The 21,908-nt window shown below is 44.7% G+C and overlaps 1 protein-coding gene across 2 annotated transcripts in view; it reads left to right on the top strand.

Annotated features, from left to right (window-relative positions):
• The first annotated feature begins 1,207 nt into the window (after positions 1-1,207).
• DGKA (diacylglycerol kinase alpha) overlaps positions 1,208-21,908 on the top strand; it is a 281,663-nt gene continuing 260,962 nt past the window's right edge. The window contains exon 1 of one of the 2 annotated variants that reach the window (XM_033937009.1): positions 1,208-1,571. The gene's annotated coding sequence lies outside the window, so the exon portion shown is untranslated. The remainder of the gene's footprint in view (positions 1,572-21,908) is intronic. The other variant, XM_033937013.1, reaches the window with a different exon arrangement.

The raw sequence follows: 21,908 nt of genomic DNA, 5'->3' as shown, positions 1-21,908 counted from the left end.
AGTGGCGGGGGGGAGGGATATAAAGATACTGCACATGGGGATGGGAGGAAGGGAGGGATAGAAGCTTCAAGGGTTCTGCTGCACAAGGGATGGGAGGGATAGAAGCTGCAAGGGTTCTACTGCACAGGGGGATGGGAGGGAGGGATAGAAAGATACTGCACAAGGGGATGGGTGCGGGGGGAGGAAAGATGCTGCACATGTGGGGGAGAGAAAGTAAATAGGAAGAATTGGGGCGAAGGAGAGAGAGAGAGATGATCATTGTACATGTAAAAAATAAGACCTACCCGAAAATAAGACCTAGTGCCTCTTTTGGGCCCAAAATTAATATAAGACAGTGTCTTATTTTCGGGGAAATACGGTATTACTGAAGCACTAAATGGGTCACTTTCTTCCTTCCTATAGGAAGCCTATCTAATCCTATCTATAACACTGACATCTTAGTTATACACTGCAAAGTATGAAATCAACTATACACTTTACATACTGTGGTACCTTTTATCGGCCTATTACCAAGAATCTCGAAATATTATTCCTAAGCTTTGCACACCACGCAACTCCCTTCAGGTATAACATATCTAGCTTTCTCTACAGTGGGAAAAAACGGATACATTTAGGATTATAGATGTTTTTTTAACGTAAACTCGTCAAACTGATTTCCTCGAGGTAATGTGAAACCTTCACCAGCCGGCTGAAGTAAGAGGCCTTGCTAGGCAAGTGAATGTTATTCTCTTAAACACTGCAGCAGGGTGCAGCTGCTCTGACTTGGGGCACTTTTCTAAACCTGCAGCAGGAGATCAGGCACACACGCCACCTTCTGGGTGGATCAATGTGTAATCCTGTGCAAAAGGTGGAAACTGTCTTTTTCCAAGAAGCTGCTTGGGTTCAGAGGTTACAGGCCTCAAGGAGGCACTATGGATTACTGCCCTCGCCCCACGTTCTTTGGATGAAAACTTTTAACAGAAAAGCCTAACCTAGCGGTTTAAACTTCATACCGGCTGCAGCGCGGTTTCGCTCTTAAGGTTGCTTTGCAGGCCGCCTCGCCTCCTTTATATATGGGATCAAGGATCAGCAGCAGTCTGAACTCCCCGGGAGTAAAGCGCAGCCTGGCCTCTTGTTAGTCTTTTAGCCTAACTTTCTCAGCAAAGGGGGTGGGGGTTTAATAAAGCCAGCCCCCGCAGCCTAACCCCCTTAGCGCGCGCACCGATCCCAAGTGGCCTCCTCGGGAAAGGTGCAGAGCTCATCTCCCCCCCCCTCCCCTCCCCTCCTCAGCCCGGGAGCAAAGCCCAGCCCTCCTTCCTGAGCATGATGTCAGGAGGAGCGAGCGAGCCGCGGGGCAGTCCTGAGCGGGCTCTGCCGTGATGTCAGCGCGAGGGGGTTGGTGCAGGAAGGAGCGGCTGCGGTGCTCTCTGCCTTCAACTTCTGCCCAGCAAATCTCGCCCTCGCCGCTGCAGCCTGCAAGAAAACCCGGCTGAAGCAAAAGTTTCACTTCCTGGCTCGCTTTGGAAAGAGAGCCGAAAAGCAGCGGCGCGATCTCTCCCGTCTGCGGGCTGAAGCGCCGAGGGAAGATACAGGTAGAGTGGTGGGGGGGGGAATCTCTCATTGCTGATTGGGACAGACTGAAAAGAAAGGGGGGGGGGGCCAAGCGGAGCGTTGAATCGGGCGCGTTGGTTTTAGGCAGCCCGAGTGCTATTTTAGCGAGGGAGGAGGGGGAAATCTACCAAACCGTCTCTGCACCCTTGCTCCTCTCGCGAAGGATAGTGCGGCTGTCCGTATCGGCCTCAAAGATGCAGCTTATAGGCGGCCGCCTATACGTTCCAAGCGCTCGCTATACGTGCGCGGACGCACACGTTTGTATGTGCGTGTCTTTACCTGCCATCAGGTAAATGATGGGAGGCTGCTTTATTGCCTTATTGTGTGTGATCTCCCATGGCCAGGGGATTTGGGATCATTTAGTGAGGGGGGGGGACAGGTTTGGGCTCGTGTGTCTAGCTCCAGCACCTGTGACTGCAGATTTTTGTTGTTGTTGTGCGATTGTTCCGTTTCCTTCCCCCCCCCCCCCCCATTTTTTTTTCCGCTGTCATCCTGCTCCCCTTCAGCTGGAAACACTTGAGGGCTGTACAAGGGTGTCCCCCCCCCTCCCTTTTGTGATAGTTAGGGATGCTGTCTGTGTCCTCAGGAAGAAGGGATTTCCACGCGCAGCAGAAGAGAGCTTCCCGGGGGAGAGCCCCTGCTCTGCATCTTCCTGCTTGTGCTGTGCCAGAGATTTCACTGTACTAAAATATTGTAGCATTGGTGACAAAACATCCTGGTTTGAAAAAAAAAAAAAGAAAAAGAGGATTTTCTCTACCTGGATCCTCCACATATGTTTAGCAGCTGGGCTATAATAACGAGTTTTGGGCTGACTTTGTATCTTGTCAAGGTCACTCTATGGCTACTGGGTTTTCTACAGGGTAAAATATCTGTTCCAGATTTTGTCAGATCAGCTGCTCAGCACTTAATCAAATTAACGAGGTTGTTGAACCTAATAGTGCTCTCTGTGACATGATTTCTTGTGGATTAGCTAATATTGGTGAGGAAGGCAAGTCCTTTAACTCACCACACAGCAAAATTGGAGAACAGAGAGGGGGTGGAAGATATAATGGATGCCTTCAGATACCTGGAAGGTATAGATAATGCTCAAGATAAACAAATATTTCTCGGGGGAAAAGAATGCTTGAAAACAAGAGATCGCAGTATGAGGGTCTCAGGGGGTAGAAGCAGGAGTAAAATTAGAAAATATTTATTCACAACCAAGGTGATAGATAGGTGTGTGGAATGATCTCCCCTGAGAAGTGGTGAAGACAGGAACAGTAACGCAGTTCAAGAAAGCCTGCAATGAGCACAGAGGATTCCTAATTGTGAGGGAAGAGCTGGAGATCAGCTGAGGTCTATGGCACTGTGCCAGCCGCCAGGAGGATGTTGGGCAGAATGGATGGGCCTTAAGATCCTTTGCTGCTGTTCTGTTGTATGTTTCTGTACTACCCCTGGTTTGTTTGGAATGGGTTCTCAGTCCTTATCCATACACTGACTGGTCTGGGTTCAGAAAGTGTTTGTAAATAGGTTATGAATGTGTGGGCAGGCAGACCTGATTAAGAGGAGGAAATGGGCAATGTATGAATACAGAATTCTGAGTGACCCAGTTTCTGGAAGGATTCTTGTGATTGGTCTTGTTTCTTTGAACTTGTAAATTTGCAGTGCTGATTTCTTAGCCAGAAAAGCAGGGATCACACATTTCAGAATGCAGCAGCAGATAGTTGGTTGGGCAGGGCCATTGCAAGGAAAACCAAGCCAAGGAGGCTGGAAGTGAGGCAGGGGAAGGGACCCCTTGAAAGATCTAATTGCAGAGCAGCAGTCTTGTATGAGTTCTGAAAAGCTCCTCGACCACTAAGCTCTTCTGGCTGCAGGGGTGAGTGGGGGACTTGCAGCAGTGGCAGGTCCAGTCTCACAATGGTCAGTTACCTTCCCACTGCTAGCCCTCAAAGGGCAAACTTGGCTGGCTGGCCATCTAGCACCACCCCTGTATGGAACACTGGCATACTGCCCCCTGATGAAGTGCATTGGCACCCCATATTTTTTGCCCCTTTCCTTGACCCTAGAGTGGGATTGAAAACCAAGATTTATTTATTTTTAAAATTTCTATACCCTTTTATTCCAAAACAGTTTACAAAAAAGGTTACATACATAAAATATTAAAACAGGTCAGAACAAATAGAAGCAAAAGCAGAAAGATTCAATCCTTACAAAAGGTCAAATGCTCAAAGAAATGCACCATCAAATAGTTGTGTTTTCAACAGTTTCCTGAATGAACTATCACTACATTTTCGAATTTGGCTAACAAGGCTATTCCATAATTTTACTCCTGCACATGAAAAGGTCATAGTATTCGTTTCCACATACAGTGGTACCTCGGTTTACGAGTGCACCAGTTTTTGAGTGTTTTGCAAAACAAGCAAAACATTCGCAATATTGGTGCCTCGCAAACAGAGCTTACCTCGATGTACGAGCACCTCCCCCCTGCTATCCGGCACCCCCCGCGCGATCCGGCACCCCTCCGCTCGCATCGCCCCTCCCCCCCGCCGCGATCCGATATCCTCCGGACCCATCACCCACCCGAACGTATCACTTACCCCCCCATCTGGCATCCAGCACCAAGGCACAGGACATGCCGTTACTGGTGCCCAAAGATCTCTCATCCTTTTTGGTGGGCCTTGAGCATCTGCGCATGCTCAAGGCCTTAGTTCCTGCTCTCTCCGAGATTCTCGAGATCTCCGAGAATCTCGGAGAGAGCAGGAACTAAGGCCTTGAGCATGCGCAGATGCTCAAGGCCCAGCAAAAAGGATGAGAGATCTTCGGGCACCGGCACCGGCATGTCCTGTGCCTTGGTGCCGGGTGCCAATGGGGGGTAAGTGATGCATTCGGGTGGGTGATGGGTACGGGGAGGATATCGGATCGCGGTGGGGGGGGGGGGATTCGAGCGGGGAAGGATTCCGGATCGCGGGGGGTGGCGGATCACGTGGGGGGGGGGCCTTCGTGAGCGGGGGGGAGCAATGCCGGTTCGTGGGGGGGGGGGGTAGAGCAGTGCCACTGGCTTCGGGGGGGGGAATGAATCAAGCGAGTTTCCCTTACTTTCTATGGGGAAACTCGCTTTGATATACGAGTAATTTGGTTTACGAGCATGCTTCTGGAACGAATTATGCTCGTAAACCAAGGTACCACTGTATTTAGGATTGGCCTTTGTTTTCAACAGTGCTGAACTTTTGGAATGCAATGATCTTGATGGTTGGTAACAAGACATCAAACTTTTAAAAAATTCAGGGATTGTGCCAAATAGAAATTGGTGACATAACATTATTGCTTTATATTGGATTCTAAATACAATTGTCAGCCAATGCGGTTGTTGGAGATATGGGGTAATATGCTCATATCTTAGCGTTCCAGTTATCAATCTAGCCATGGCGTTCTGGATCACCTGCAACGCCCTGCACCTGGTTTTGGTTATTCCCAGGTACAGGACATTGCAGTAGTCCAGCCGCGACAAAATCATTGCTTGTACAACAGCACGGAAGTCAAACTGGTGACAGCATTGTTTTTTAGCGATATAATAAATGTAAATTAAGGGGATCAATAAGTACAAGGGGGCACTCAGAGAAATTGAAAGGGGAGAGGTTTAGAACAAACGCCAGGAAGTTCTTTTTCACACAGAGGGTGGTGGATACATGGAACGCGCTACCAGAGGATGTGATAAACAGGAGCACGCTACAGGGCTTCAAAGAAGCTTTGGATAGGTACATGGAAGACAAAGGGATTGAGGGGTACAGATAAGAGTAAAGGTAGATTATAGGGATGGGATTAGAGGTAAGTTACAAAATTAATCAGGGACCACTGTTCGGGCACTAGGCCTGATGGGCCGCCACGGGAGCGGACCGCTGAGCAAGATGGACCTCTGGTCTGACTCAGCGGGGGCAACTTCTTATGTTCTTAAAGATGGATTTAAAATCTCCCTCTAGAAACTGGATCACTTGCAGGACAACCTGTGATGGTCGGTAGGAGGGAGACAGAATCGTTTCAGCTCCTTCATCCCCACTAAAACTCTAGCAATAGAACAATATTTTTATTTTTTTTTTAGAGAAAAAATATTTTTTCTAACCAAAAGGGATGGAGAATGAACTGTTTAGACTTTAGAGCGTTTTTCACTATATCCAGATCATTTACTTTATACAATTTAACTTTTGAATTTAAGGGCTCCTTTTACAAAGGTGCATTAGGGCCATAACGTGCAGAATAGCGCGCGCTAGCCGCTACCCGCCTCCTCTTGAGCGGTAGTTAGAGCGCGGTGCGTGCACTAAAAACGCTAGCGCACCTTTGTAAAAGGAGCCCTAAGTTCTCAATGCGTACGGAATTTATGGTATATGAAATGCTTATGATGTTAAAATATGGGATGCTACTGTGTATTTCGGGGAGGGGATGGTATTCTGTAAAATCTTGGCCATTCTTCATCTTGGTACAGGTGTGTTAGCTGGCAAGCAATTAAAGTATAGTAAAATATGAAGCAGTATAATACACATTGGAGGGAATTCAAAAAATGGTGCCAAAAAATCTTGGCTCATTTGTTAATTTATTTGCACACACATCTCCGATGCGCACACAAAGTCATACAGTGTTCTACCATGCTACGTCATACTGTTCGCCATCCTTGTCGTACTGGACTATACTATACCCCATATTTATCATACTATGTTTGCCATATTACGTCTGCCACGCTGCGATCTCTCGTGCCATGTTTGCCGTTTCACTGTTCCATGTCTTCCATACAATGTTTCGTCATGCACACATGCCTTACCATTTTTACCAAGTCGTGTCATACTATAGTAGCCATGCTTTGTAATATTATGTTTGCCATGCTATGTTTTGCTAAAACCAGTGTTCTTCAACCACCGGTCCATGGACCAATGCTGGTCCACAGAAATTTCCTGCCAGTCCACAGGGCCAGCACGTGCATCAGGCCCAAAACAGTGTTCTTCAACTGCCGGTCCATGGTGCGATCGATGCGGTGTTATCTTCGAGCCAGCTCCCTCTTGCACAAAGCCATGTGCTTTGTGCAAGAGGGAGCTGGCTCCTACAGACAGTGGCTCCTACAGACATCCTGCGCCTGAACCGGAAGCCTTCTCTCTGATGTTGCAACGTCAGAGGGAATGCTTCCAGATGAGGCACGGGATGTGCAAGGTGCAATTAGTACTATTATGGGAGCGGGGTCTGGGGTGGACATTGAGTAGAGATGGGCGGGGTCTGGCCCACGACTTAGCCCAATGTTCTTCAACCGCCGGTCCACGGACCGATGCCGGTCCACAGAATAATTATTTTATTTCTGCCGGTCTATAGGTGTAAAAAGGTTGAAAAACACTGTGCTAAACTACAAGGTCTGTTCAAAATGTTCCAGGACTGATTTGATAAAAATGTATTAAATAATCTTACAACTTATTCCATCGGGTCCCCTTCCCTATGTATGTATTTTTCCCAATGTTTCAGGATTCGCCAACTCGGTGCTTTGAATTTTGCTTTATGTCTTCAATGGGGTCGAATCGCTTTCCTTTCAGTGTGGATTTAAGCTTAGGAAACAAGAAGAAATCAGCAGGGAACAAGTCAGGAGAGAAGGGTAGCTAGAGAACTGTCATCGCGCTTTTTGCGCAAAATTCAGGAATTTTGATGCCTTCAAAACGCCTTCCATGACGCATGACATTTCCCAATAGATACTTTCCACATTTCATAAGTTTCTGTAGCGGTCATACCCAGTTTAAAACAGAACTTTACGCTGTAGCACTGCTCATTGAAGTCACACATGATGAAAAATAGCCAATCATGAAAACACACTTTCACAAAAACTGTTGTAGGGTGTTCCGATCTTTAAGGAGAAAGTTAAGTTATTATTATCTTCTTCTATATCACTCAACTCTGAAAGCAATTTTTCAACACATTGCTAAGACCATCAAAATAGGAGGTTTTATGCCAGTGAAGTGATCGCCCGAACACCGCTATTCCACCATTGTGGAGGTGGGCGGGCCCCTGTCTGAGGCTTTTTCCTCCGTTAAGATTGGTTTCTGCTTGTGTCTTTATTTATTATACCTTCATTTTTCCTTTTGGTGAAAGTGTTTTTGTGATGATTAGTAGGGTAGAGACGAAAACAGATATCAACAAACGGAAAAAAGGAGGTTACTTGTGAGGTTTCAAGCTACTCAACGCTGCCCTCTATTGGTGCGCAATTCAAATTGTCCTGGAACTTTTTGAACAGACCTCGTATACTCACCATACCATGTTTTGTCATATTATGTTTTACCATACTTTAACTATGGTTTTTTGCCATCTTTGTCAATGTTTGCCATGCTGTCTTTTACCATACTATGTCTGAGTTGTTAGAGCTGCAGCCTCGCACCCTGAGGTTGTGGGTTCAATGGTTTCATCACGCGCTAACCCCTGCGCTAGCCGTAAAACTACCGCCTGATCAAGAGGAGGCGGTAGCAGTTAGTGCGGCCGGCGGTTTAGCGCGCGCTGTTACACGTTAAACTGCTAACGCACCTTCGTAAAAGGAGCCCTTAGTAAGTTCAAAGGTCTCTTAAAAAGCTGGCTCTTTAAGGACGCTTTCAACTGAGCTGCTTGAATTCTATAAAACTCAGACATCCTGTAGAGGGCTAAAATTCTCTAAATGAAAATTGAGTGAGTAACATTTCCCTATCCTATTGTCTTAACCTCTATGTTCATTTTATTTTTTTATGAATTGTAGTTAAACCTGTCTTCCTCTTGTGTCCTGTAGTGTTATAGTTTTAAAATATGTTTTTTATTTAACCCTGTTTTTATTATTATTTGTAAATCGCATTGGAATCTGATATTGCGATCAAATCAAATTTTTAAACTATTGAAGGCTCATTCCACCAGAGGAGTTGTTACTTCTTGGGGGCAGAGACTAGGGCTGTCTCCCCCGAGGAGATCTGTAGAGTGGCTACATGGTATACCCTCCCTAATTTCACCAGGTTGTACAGGGTGGATGTAGCAGCCAGGAAATACATCACTTTCGGATCCTCCATTCTGAAGGCAGGCTCTGTGGGCCCACTGTAGATTCTGGGGACTACTTTGGTAGTTACGGTTCAGCACCACTAGACACATTGCACTAGAAAGATTAGGTTGTTACCTACCTTGATAGTCTTCTTTCTTGTAGATGTGTCTAGTGGTCCTGAAGTCCCACCCTGTATGTGGGCTTTGCTGCCTTCTGCCTTGGAATCAATCCTATGCTGGAGAAATCTCTGCCTTTCAGATGAGCTATAAAAAAAAAGAGAGAGAGATCGCTTTAGACCAGGGGTGTCAAAGTCCCTCCTTGAGGGCTGCAATCCAGTCAGGTTTTCAGGATTTCCCCAATGAATATGCATGAGATCTGTGTGCATGCACTGCTTTCAATGCATATTCATTGGGGAAATCCTGAAAACCCGACTGGATTGCGGCCCTCAAGGAGGGACTTTGAGATCCCTGCTTTAGACAGTGTATAGTCTGTTTCAAGTCTTCGCTAAATAGCGGGACATGTGAGTAGCTATGAGATTTATATAAGTTTAGTGCTGGTTTCACATGTCTTTCTTTCTGTTTTTATAACAGCTGTTTGTATGTTATAATATAATGTTTATTAGTAATGTTTGTTACAGAGCAGAACAGAATGGTACCGTTGGGGATTCTTCCCCGTTTCCCTCTTTCCAGTTATGTCTTTCATTACAGTGCTGTTTGGTTACTTTTGTATGAACTGAGGTGGCAGGAGCAGCTCCCTGAGAAGGAGGTGGAGTTGAAAACATGATTGACAGTTTTCTGCAAGCAGCTTGCTGGTTCAGATCCAAGACCCCTAGGTTCAGGAGCATAAGACACATCTATTACAGAAGAGTAGTGAAAAGTCTGCATTTTTTTTGCACCTAGCTTTAGCTTTACTCCTGCTCAAAGGCTGGTGTAAATACTTGCACCTGAGTACTGATAGCTAAGCAGCTACTACTACTAATCATTTCTATAGTGCTCCGAAACATACGCAGCGTGTAAATGACAGTATTCCTTAACAACGTGCCTAATTGCTTGGCATGTCCCTGGCCCACCCATGCCCCTTCAGGGATGTGCATCATGGAAATTAGGCACTCAACAGGGGTATAAGTCAGTTCTGCACAAAGCTACAAATTACTGCCAATTAAGGCTTGCTAAAGCCAATTATTGATAGCACTAGTTAAAGACCAATTAGCCAATTAAATTATATGTGTAACTTACCCTATTCTATAATGGCATACCCACTGGGTGTCATTTATAGAATTTGGGGATTGTTCTTAGTGTATTTGCAGCATAATTGCAACGTATATTTACCATGTAGGTACCAAAAGCTATTTACCGTAGGTTCAGTTTATCTGCTGTCTAATTACGCTATGCACTGGATAAGGACAGGTTATCTTTAGTGTGTTTACTCTGTGTGTAACCCTGTGTATTCAGTTAACAATAGATATCTGTGTTGGTTACCATTCATATCTCTGAGGTACCGTAGTGAGGGAGGTTGGCGTCTGGGGTGGTGGCGCCTGGCAACGCTGCACCATGCGCTCCCCTCACACTTCCCTGCCACTTGGGCGTCCCCCCATGTCCCTCTCGAAATGTTCAACGGCATGAGCAGCATCTTCCACCTGCTCCTTGCACCAGCCTCGGTTCCCATTCTGTCGACATGTCCTGGTCCTGGGGGATCAGGACGTGTCGTCAGAAAGGAGCCAAGGCCAGCGCGAGCAACAGGTGGGAGATGCTTCTTGCGCTGGCGAACATTTAAAGAGCTTCGCAAACTTTACTTTAAAAATAGACAAAAAGTTTTTCTTGGTTGTAAAATACAGATGTTCCCTGATCTTACAAGGGAGACGCAGAAGCGCCGCCGTGAATTTCTTCTTTTGAAACCTGGGATTACATCTCTGGGGGCTATCTTTTATTTGAGACATCCATGTAAATGTATAGTGTGTTACCACTCTGTTAAGTATGTGTTCTTTGAAGCATCTCAGTTGACAACTTTTGTGGCAACGTCTCGTCTGGATGGAGAAATATCTTGAACTCTATATGATAAATATGAGATCTCATCCTCAGTGCTATAGCTTCTAACATCTTGCTATAATATAATTTATTTTTCTTTGTTATTTTTTTTTGCTGTTTCTAAAACTTGGATCTAGAAAGAGGACTTGAGCATAAATAGTTAAATAATATTTTCTTTATTGGATGTATAATTAATTTTATGCTACTACTATTATTGCTTTCTGTACAAGTGGTATGCTTGCACTTTAAATTGAAAATCAATAAAGATTTACAGTAATTACATAAAGAGGTACGCGAGGGGAAGATGGCGTCTGGGGCGGTCCGCCCCCCTTCCTTGTTACACCACTGTATCTCTGTCATAAGTTCATAGACCAAGGATTATGCTGTAATGTCACTTGGTAGATATATATTAATACAATCACATCTACTTTGTCAGACTTTTGAACTTATTAACATAGTAAATGATGACAGATAAAGACCAGCATTGACCTGGTCACTGATCTGGAATCAATTATCTCAGAGGGCTAGAAGTTATTTCTTGACTCTGTGGTGAGAAGCAGGGGATGGGTGGGGTGGCCTTTGGTTATTTGGGGGTATATTGTCTTTCGTTTGGGTTCGGCAATCTCTTAGGTCACTGCAAAGGACTAACATATGTGATCAAGGTTAAAGCTATTGTTTTTTTTTTTTTTAGTAATTTGTTGACATTGATATGTTTTGTGCATTGTTAAATAAAACATTAAATAGAAAAGAGAGACAGACCAGTGTTGCCCATCCAATCGGCACAGAAAGGCATCCAGGGTGGATACAAATCAATAAATTGAATTTTTTAAAATTTAAGTTGGATTGTTTTTAAATAAAATGCTTTTATGAGGAAAAATCTATTTAAAGCTAGTTTTCTGTTTAAAATACATTACAGTCCAAAAGTTATTTATCATGAAATAAGGATTAGTTTTTTATTATGTAACATAAGGCTGTATATTCATGCAGCGTTTAAATTGTTTGGTAAATGGATTCCATTAATCCATTCAGAATGTCACAGGAATGGTTTGGATCCAAGTTGTGATTTTAAATTGACTTGATTTAAATCAAACCCATCCTGCCTGTGACTCTGTGGGGCTAACCCCTCCGCCTTTAAAGTCTTTAGGGTTGTAGCTGTAGCTCTGCCTCCCCATATGTCTTTCTTCCTTTTTTATGTGAAAGTTATTTTAGTTTACTGTGACTGTAGTGTAGACAGTTTCTAGTTAACAGTGGCTGGGGAATTGAGGTTAGCTGTAAAGATGGATATATTTGATGTGGATGCCTCAGGCCCCGTAGACCACCCTATAAAGAAAGGGATGCTGTGGCTCTGGTCTCGGTGAAAAGCTGCTGAGCTTAGTGTAGTTATTCAGGGCATAGTTGCTTCCACTCCATTCTGGTTTGCTATAACTTGGTTTAACCCAGAAGTCTTCATGTCATAACGGCAGATTTCCTCCCTCGACCACAAGAAGCCTGAGCAACCTGAAGCTGTGTGTAGGGCTCAGCCTTTTCACACTTTTCTTAACACCCTCTCTCTTCTGAGGTTGTTTTCATTGGAGCAGAGTCCTTATCTTCTCAGGAAATGGCTGCCACACCTGGTGGTTTTCTGAAGCTATCAAACAGAATAGTGAAAGATGTATATCAACTAAATTCAAACAAGTTACTGCAACAGGTTGATAGTACTAGAAATACCTAAGTGGAGGAAAAGATCTGAGATTCACCACTTAGGGAACATGTATGTTTTCTCCCTAAAGCATTGTGGTGTTGGGTCTCTTTCATGGATCAAAAAAACCTCCACTTCACCATAATAGGCGTCTTAAATATATATTTTTAAAAATTTTTAAATTTTTAACTTATTTTATATCAAAAATAAGAATGAAACTCCAACCAAAAACCAATAGGTAATGGTCAAATATTCAGAAAAGAAAAATTACTTATTTGCAGCTGAAGAAGCAGGTAAAGTGCTTGAGTGCTCCAATATAAAGTGCCGAATGCCAAAGCTAAGAACGATATTGCACAAAGAGGTAAAGTGCCAAATGCTAAGTTGCACTGAAATCTCTCATCTAGCACAACACTCACTCTGCTCAACGGGCCCCGTTTCACCCTATAATGGGCTTCATCAGGAAACGAGGGTTTGTGTGGGATACTGAGCTCTGTCTGGGGGAAAAATAGGCTAAGAGAATGTCACTGGGTCTTATTGATTAGAAACATAGAACATGACGGCAGAAAAGGGCCACGGCCCATCTAGTCTGCCCATACTAATGGCCCACCCCTAAATACCTCCATGAAGAGATCTCACATCCCAATCCCATCTTTTCTTAAAATCTGGCACGCTGCTTGCCTCAATTACCTGTTGTGGAAGATGGTGTCAGGTCAAAAGCGCGCCGGGACAAAGGCGCGCCCAGACAATTGAGCGCAGCGCGGAGGCGTGCGCCGCTCAAAATTCATGGTTTTAGGGCTCCGACGGGGGGGGGCGTGGGGGGAACCCCCCACTTTACTTAATAGACATCGCGCCGCGTTGTGGGGGCGTTGTGGGGGGTTGTAACCCCCTATATTTTACTGAAAACTTCACTTTTTCCCTGTTTTTAGGGAAAAAGTTAAGTTTACAATAAAATGTGGAGGGTTACAACCCCCCATAACGCCGGCGCAATGTCTATTAAGTAAAGTGGGGGGTTCCCCAACAAAACCCCCCGTCGGAGCCCCTAAAAACAGTAATTATGAGCGGTGTGCGCCTCCGCGCTGCGCTCAATTGTCCGGGCACGCCTTTGTCTTTCGCGCCGTTGTCTATGAACCGTGGAAGATTATTCCAGCAATCAACCACCCTTTCGGTGAAGAAATATTTTCTGGTGTCGCCATGAAATTTCCCACCCCTGATTTTCAACGGATGCCCTCTTGTTGCCGTGGGTCCTTTAAGGAAAAAGAGATCCTCTTCCACCTTGATACGGCCTGTGACATATTGATCACATATTGATCACTTTTCTTTGTATGTAAAGCTGTGTTCTGAGCATTGCACAAGGTCAGAGTGTGGGAGACATCAGTATCTGCCCTTCCACACTTCATGTAAAGCAAAGTTTCAGAGTTTATTTAAAATTTGCTATATTGCCTCTACTAAGTTTCAAGGCGTATTACATTTAAAATGCGCATGTAGTCGGACAAAAGACAAAACAGTTATTAATAATGCACGCAACAAATTAACTTACTGAAAACAAAAGGTGGACGAGGAGAACTACAATATTAAATAGGAAAGGAACAATTAGGGCAAGAACAATAGGTGGGATAAAATTAAAAAGCAAAGTCCTTGAGATATGTATTCCCAAAAAGGTCGCCCGTACTGCGTAAAGTGAGAGGCATCTTGGTTCCCCCTTTCATATCCTCCATTCCCCTTTCTAGTGGGAGTCTGTGGTCTGTCCAGTATAGTATGTCATTTCGGGGCCATCTCAAGGGATAATGGCACCTTGAGCCAAATTGTTTTGGTGTTGCCTCGCCCATCACGTCGCTTCCAGTGCCTCCTCCATTGCCCCCTCCCCACCGCAGATTTGGCATATACGTCTCATTCCGTATTCGCTGTGATAGGGGATTAACAGAACCGCAAGTACAGAAAAATAGCGAATAACTTTTTCATGTTATTTGCTGTTTTCTATTAAAAAATCATCATGAATATGGTGAAATCGCGAATAACACGGTGGGAGACCTGGCCTGTTCCTTAAGGAGAAGTAAAACACGGTGAAGAAAGTGCTGGGAATCAGCGATTTTTCTCTATAAACACTTGGAATCGGCGATTTTTCTATGCAAGCTGATGTAATTTTTTTTTGGGGGGAGGAGCCAGCAAGCAAGCTAAAAACCGTGAATAATCGAAACCGCAATTGCTGAAACTGCGAATACGGAGGGAGAAGTGTATCTCCCCTTCCTGGTGGTCTCTTTCTCCCCTCCCCCACAGATCTGGCAGTGTTCCCTCACCACTCTCGCTCCCCTGCAAAGTTTATGTCCTGCAGAGTTTGTCATTTGGCGGCAGCAGCAGCAACAGCATGATTGGCTTCCTCAGCCAGCCCCTGAATCTTTCCTTTGTGGTATCCTGCCCACAAGGAATTTCATCAGAGGAGGCGGGATGTGGAAGAGGGAAGACCTAGGGGCTGGCCAAAGATAGCCTGTAATGTCACTGCTGCTGTCATCGGCAACCAATGTAAACTTTACAGAACCATGAGGGAGTGAGAGAAGTGAGGGAGCAGCGCTGGACCTACAGGGAGGGGGGCAGGAGAAGGGGAGATACTGGAATGTGGATGGGGGAAAGAAAAATCTTAACCTATAGACCAGGTGAGATCAGAGGCCAAGCAGTTTGATGCCCTTAATCACCAACCCTGAGTCAGAGCCTCACCTGGTCCAATGGTTAAGCTGGCCCTGTGTAATCCCTCCTAACACTTATTGGCCTTATCACTTTCGTTTAAACAGACAATATATAGAGATGTTAGTCAATTTGCATACAAGCAGCAAACAAGAGATTCTTTAGCTCAATCTTAAACTAAACCAGGTGGCAGATTGGTTACTGGCCAATAAACTACAACTAAATCCAGATAAATCTAAAGTGCTTGCTTTTGGTCGTAAATGCCTGCTGAATCTTTGTAGTCCAGTTTCGATGTCAGGCACTCAAATTACTGTAGCCAATTCTGAAAGTATTAGGAGTAATCCTGGACAGTGTTATATCCTTTTACAGCCTAAATATCCAGCATCGTTAATGCCAGTTACTTCAAGCATCACATGATTTATCTTGCTTCACACCTTTTCACCACTTCTGCATTACGAATTAATCCAGAGAGAGCAGGAACTAAGGCCTTGAGCATGCGCAGATGCTCAAGGCCCAGCGAAAAGGATGACACATCTTCGGGCACCGGCACCAGCATCGGCATGTCCTGTGCATTGGTGTGGGTGCCAGATGGGGGTAAGTGATGTGTTCGAGTGGGTGATGGGTACGGGGAGGATGTTGGATCGCGGCGGGGGGCGACGTGAGCGAGGGGGCACTGGATCGTGTGTGGGGAGGCGCTCGTACATCGAGGCAAGCTCGGTTTCCGAGGTGCCGATTTTGCAAATGTTTTGCTCGTTTTGCAAAACACTCGCAAACCGGTGCACTCATAAACCAAGGTACCACTGTATATTCATAACTTTAATTCTGCTCTGGCCAGCTGTCCTATCTTTGTCAAGTGTCATCCAGAAATCTCTGATCATCTACCCAATATTTATTCAATCTACCTTAATTTTGACATATTTGTCTGGACACTAAGGGGGTTCATAATCAAAACTTTAAACTGAAGACATTTTTGTTTAGAGACATATTTAGATCCAAACCTGCCTAAATTCTTGGCCTCTTTTGCAATATGATAATGTGGGTGCAGTAGTGGAACCTTACATGACATAACTTTCCGTATCCTTCTCTCTAATTCTTTCCTTTCTGTCCTATTGTAGTTCCTTTTCTGGAATTTTAATTATCGTATACCACTCAGACAATATGTGCTTATGGTGTGATCATATCAAGAAGAGGGTAGTGGATGCCTGGAATGCCCTCCTGAGGGAGGTGGTGGAGAGAAAAACTGTGATAGAATTCAAAAAAGCGATGAGCACATTAGAATATGAATGGGCTAACTTTCTCGGTCTGAATCCCACAAATGAGATGGTTTGGATAGGTTGAGGGAACTTCAACGGTAACTCCAATAGTTGGAAACTAAGGTCGTTACTAAGGTCTAAGGCCCAGAAATAACAAAGAAAAAAGACATTTTAATTTAATCAGGAAATTGTGATTACAGGGCAGACTGGATGGACCATTCAGGTCTTTACCTACCATCATTTTCTATGTTACTATATGTAAAATAAAACCTTGAAACCTTGATACCAATGCAGTAGGGACCCCTAATGGTTAGAGTAGTGGACTGAAAACCAGGGGTTAAAATCCCACTGTAGCTCCGTGTCATTTTGTGTAAGTTACTTAACCAATTGTTGCATTAGATACCATCTCAGATTGTGAATCCAGTACCGCTTTGATAGCTTTTGGCCTTGTAGAAGGTATATAATTATCTGCATGATCTGTATAAAGTGCACCTGCTTAGTCTTCCCCTTCTTGGGATTGACTGTGTGCTGTAAGGAAGCATGTGAGAGTATATCTAAAAATTGAACATGGAGGGAGTTCCCAGGTGATGGCTACATGGTTGCCATCTGCAGACCTGGCTGTGGATCATTACCTGAGTTCTTTAGCTCCTTAGTGGTTTTCCCAGTCAGACAAGATTGACATGTGGAAGGGAAAATAGAACCAGTGACTTCACTGGAAGAGTTGGTTGGGGGTGGGGGGTATTCTGTTAGGACTCTCCACTCTCTTGGTTCCTGGAGGCCTCAGTCTGTTATCTCTTTAGCCAGGTAGGAGACTATTGTGGCCCTGGCTAAGGTGATTATAGGTGATTGGGATATATTAACCATCTTTTTGAAGAGGTTTTGTTAAAATGAAAGTTGCAGTTTTTAATGGTGTGACCAATTTCTCTTAAGAACAGAGAGATTTCCATTTCAGGTTATCCACCCAGATGAGAACTCTGAGGTTCAATGGTCCAAACGCTGTAAAAGGAAGGTCAACAGGCTGAGATTCAGTTGTTCAATAGCTCGTTATTTAAAGATAGCGCAGCCCTTCTAAAGGGCTGACCCAGTGGCAGGTATAGGAGCCGGTTCTGTGGGTGCCAGTGGGTGCTTAGTGCCTTCAGTATTGAGCAAGCTTCTTCATTGTGATCACAAAGGGGTCATTTGTATTGTGTTAAGCAAGCATCCTTGATTGTTTTGAAATATTTCTGCTTATGATGTCAGGTGTTGTGTACTGTCATACAGAGAGATGGTGGGGGGGGGCAGCTTGTGAGTCAGGTTTTTCAGGGAGCCAGGACTGAAGAAATTTGCAAAGACAGAGATTACAATTAGAGAATGACACGGTGGCGGTTTACCCGCGGCCACCGCATTTAAGCCGCGGGTCACCGCCGAAAACGGGGAAGAAAACTAGCAGTCGCTGCGGTGACGGGGACAAGGCCATTCACCGATCGCGGAAACGGTGAACAGGTTTGTCCCCGCGGGCCAATGTACCCCCTTCTAGGAACCGCTATTTACCTGTGTTTCACCGTGCTCCTAATTTGTAAGATCAACCCTTCCTGCCAATCGCAGCAGAAGGGTACCCAACCCCTCCTGCCGGTCCTCCCAATGGCCTCCCCTAAGATCGCCGGCAGGAGGGTACCCAACCCCTCCTGCTGGACCCCCCCCCCAACGAACCCTCCCACTCCGGAACCCCCTTAGTCTTACTTTCCAAGTTGGACCGGACAGCTCCTCGCTCGTCTGGCCAGCAGGCCTGCCTCCGTCCAAATGAGGCGGGCCCGCCCCTCCCCTCCCCTGCCTAACCCACAGGATCCTAGGGCCTGATTGGCCCAAGCACCTAAGGCCCCTCCTATAGCGGGAGTGGCTTTAGGTGCCTAGACCAATCAGGCCCTAGGATCTTGTGGGTTGGGCAGGGTAGGGGCGGGCCCGCCTCATTTGGACGGAGGCAAGCCTGCTGGCCATACGTGTGAGGAGCCGTCCGGTCCAACTTGGAAAGTAAGACTAAGGGGGTTCCGGGGTGGGAGGGTTCGTTGGGGGGGGGTCCAGCAGGAGGGGTTGGGTACCCTCCTGCCGGCGATCTTAGGGGAGGCCATTGGGAGGACCGGCAGGAGGGGTTGGGTACCCTTCTGCTGCGATTGTCGGGAGGGCCGTTGGGGGGGTCTACAGGAGGGGTTGGGTGCCCTCCTGCCGTGATCGCTGGGGGGAGGGGAGACTTGCAGCCGTAGCCGCGGTCACTATGCTAATCACGGCAGGGAGATCTTTGCCGCGATTAGGTATAGCGGCCGCGTCTACTTACCATATAGGCTAACATTGTAAGCATTTAAAGTACATGTCGTGTTTGTTTTTGCATTGCTAGCCCCAGGGGTGGTGGAAGATTAGTGATTGAAAAACTGTATGAAAAATAACTATTTTAAATTTAGTGATCAAAATGTGTCAGTTTTGAGAATTTATATTAATTAATTTTTTCTCTGCGTGTTTTGTTTTTGTATAGTTATTAACTAATATTTAACTAAGTTTTAAAGTTTTAAAGAATGTTTCCTTTATACGTAAATAAAGAAAAGTGAATGGGATTGCAGTGGCGGTGACGGGGCGGTGAATGGGGTGGCAGTGGCGGTGACGGGGCGGTGAAGAGGATGGTGAGACGGGGACGGGGCGGTGACGGGGATGGTGAGACGGGGACAGGGCGGTGACGGGGATGGTGAGACGGGGACGGGGCGGTGACGGGGACCAATTTTTTCACCGTGTCATTCTCTAATTACAATCACTGTAGGGAGGAGAGCTCAGCAATTGCTCAACAGTGACACCTACTGGTTGGTCTCAGAATGCCACAAAGAGCTTTGTTACAAGTCCCTTGACTGGGCTGAGTGAGTTAGAAGGGGATATAAAATAAGGGAAATATCCCTAAGTAATTGCCATTGGAGTCTTACGGCTTGAGCTGAACTGGAAGTCCAGAAAAGCAAGAGAGAATTATTGAGACCCACTTCCTCCCTCAAAAAAAAAAAAATCCCCTTCATGGGAGAAATGAAGCACTGGAAAATTCTCCTAGGAGGAACAATTTCTGGGTTATTAGTTTTCCCAGGAGGTACAAAGTTTTGATCATCAAGATGTTTAAAGGGTAATTTATTTGAAGTTTGAAACATCTGAAGGGAGGCCATAACACTAGCCTCTCATATTTATTAGCTTATTTGTAGTCACAGTAAACAAGGGCCATGGAACATAAGATTGGGGGGAGGGCAGTAGTGTCCCCTCTCCATGAATACCCCCCTTTAGACTTATCACAATATTTTGAGTCCCCATTAAGAGGAAGTGTCCAGAGCCAGTTTCATGCTAATGTTTATTATTGTTCTATAGAAGAACTGAACGTTGAAACAATTTTACATTCAGAGGAATTTTTTGTTTTGGAGGCAGAAGAGTCAGATGCTTCCTGATATAATAAAGAAACACTGCTTGAATGAAGGACATTTTTTAGGAAGTTCTCCCAGCTGGAGTGGAATTTTATTTGAAATGTCCATGTATGTGCCTGATATCCCACTTAAATATTAAATGTGTTGGATTTTTTTTTTTTTTAAACCTCTCAGTCTCTTGGTGTTTCATTTGAAGAAGGTCAAAATTGAATACTTTTTCTTCTTTAGACAAGTGGGGGGGGAGTCATTTTTCATCTTTGCTATTATGGAGCAGCTAGAGAATGACATGGGGACAAAGTCTGTCCCCATCCCCCACCAACTCAAATGCCATTACACTAGTTTCATAATTTTCGATAAGACATTTGAAGTGGAGGAGTGACCTAGTGCTTAGAGCAACTGCCTCAGCACCCTGAGGTTGTGAGTTCAATTCCTACTGTAGCGCCTTGTGACTCTACACAAGTCACTTAACACTTCATTGCTCCAGGTAAACCACTTTGATTGTGTAAACCACATGGAAAAAGTGGTATATCGAGTTCTATTCTAATCCCTTTTGTCTTTTTTTTCCCAGTGAGATCTTATTGCAAATCTGTAGAAATAATTGATTTGATAGTCTTTTATGGTAGAGGTCTGCATGGGAACGGGGATCGCGGGAATCCCGCGGGTCCTGCGGGGGTCCGGCGGGGATCCCCCCTCTAGCCAATGGGACTCCACGGGGACAGAAGGCTTTGGAAGCAGGGTTCATCCATATACTATAATGGACATGTCAGCCTTAGTAAAAGAGGGGGTTTATAAGTTAATTACCTGAACAGAAAACAAAAAAAGGGTTCCACCAAAGAGATTCCACAAGGAAAACAGAAGCGCAAACACAAAAGAAACTGTGGAATTGATGATCCTGTCAGAAGTAATTGCTGCTTTTTATGGGGACGGGCGGGGATGGAGGTAATTCCTTGCGGGGACGGGTGGGGACGGAGAGGATCCTTGCGGGGACGGGTGGGGACGGAGAGGATCCTGATGGGGATGGGTGGGATTTCTGTCACCGCGCAACTCTCTATTTTATGGTATTTCAGTGTTTGTATGGTATGGCTTTTATGGATGTGCATAGTCCAAAGCAAAAAATGTATTTCCCCAGTTTTTCTTAGTTTTTCCATATGCTTTTCATTTCTTTTCACACATTACTTATCCGCCTTTATTGTCCAGCAAGAGCTTTATGCTCTTTAAGGGGTCCTTTTTCTAAGGTGCGCTAGCCGTTTTAACGTGCGCTAAGCGCTAATACGTCCATAGACTATAATGGATGCGTTGGCATTTAGCACGCCTTAGTAAAAGGACCCCTAAATGATCAACGTCTTCATATTCTTTCTTCATGCTCAATTCATTATGAATTACCAGAAAGAGTGTTTTTCTTTCTTTCGCCGTCTCTTTGGAATTCTCTTCCATCTTCAATACGTCTGAACTTAAATATTTAAGATTTAAATTACAGACTTACCTTTCTGAACAGGCTTTTTCTTTTCGGTTGGACAGCTCTGATATGGTTCAGATGTATTAGCACTGTAGCCTGCAGTTTTCAATTTTTTAATTTTCACTTTCCTTTTTTTCCTTTTTGAGAAGTAGCTAATTTTATTGTATGCTTTATAAATTATGTGAACCGCTCTGTTGTAGAAGGAAGGACAGTATATTAAATAAAATAAACTATAAACCATTCATTTAAAATACATGCTAAAATGTCTTTACCTGTACAAACTGATTATATCTGTGTTTTTTAAATTTATATTTTACTGAAGTTTTCACAAAATAAAATTAAATTCTATTAAGACAGCATAATATAAAACATACCCCCCCCCTCGCCTTTTATTAAGCCACGGTAGAGGTTTCTGTCATCTTCAGCGCATTTAGCATGCTGGGCCTTGATAGAAACCTCTACCGCGGCTTAGTAAAAGAGAGCCTTAAATAGCAAAAGTAGTACACTCAGAAATATTTTTAAAGAGAAAACAAATAAAGTACATAATCTAGAGTAGGGAACTCCGGTCCTCGAGAGCCATATTCCAGTCGGGTTTTCAGGATTTCCCCAATGAATATGCATTGAAAGCAGTGCATGCAAATAGATCTCATGCTTATTCATTGGGGAAATCCTGAAAACCCAACTGGAATACGGCTCTCGAGGACCGGAGTTCCCTACCCCTGATCTAGAGGATTACTATTTATAAGTTTACATGGGAGACCTAACAGTATGAAAATAAAATGTACATGTGGTAATTTATAGGTACATGTGCATTTCAAGTG

The sequence above is a fragment of the Geotrypetes seraphini genome, chromosome 3 (genome assembly GCF_902459505.1).
Source record: "Geotrypetes seraphini chromosome 3, aGeoSer1.1, whole genome shotgun sequence".
Lineage (NCBI taxonomy): Eukaryota > Metazoa > Chordata > Amphibia > Gymnophiona > Dermophiidae > Geotrypetes > Geotrypetes seraphini.
This window is presented reverse-complemented; position numbering and strand designations above follow the sequence as displayed.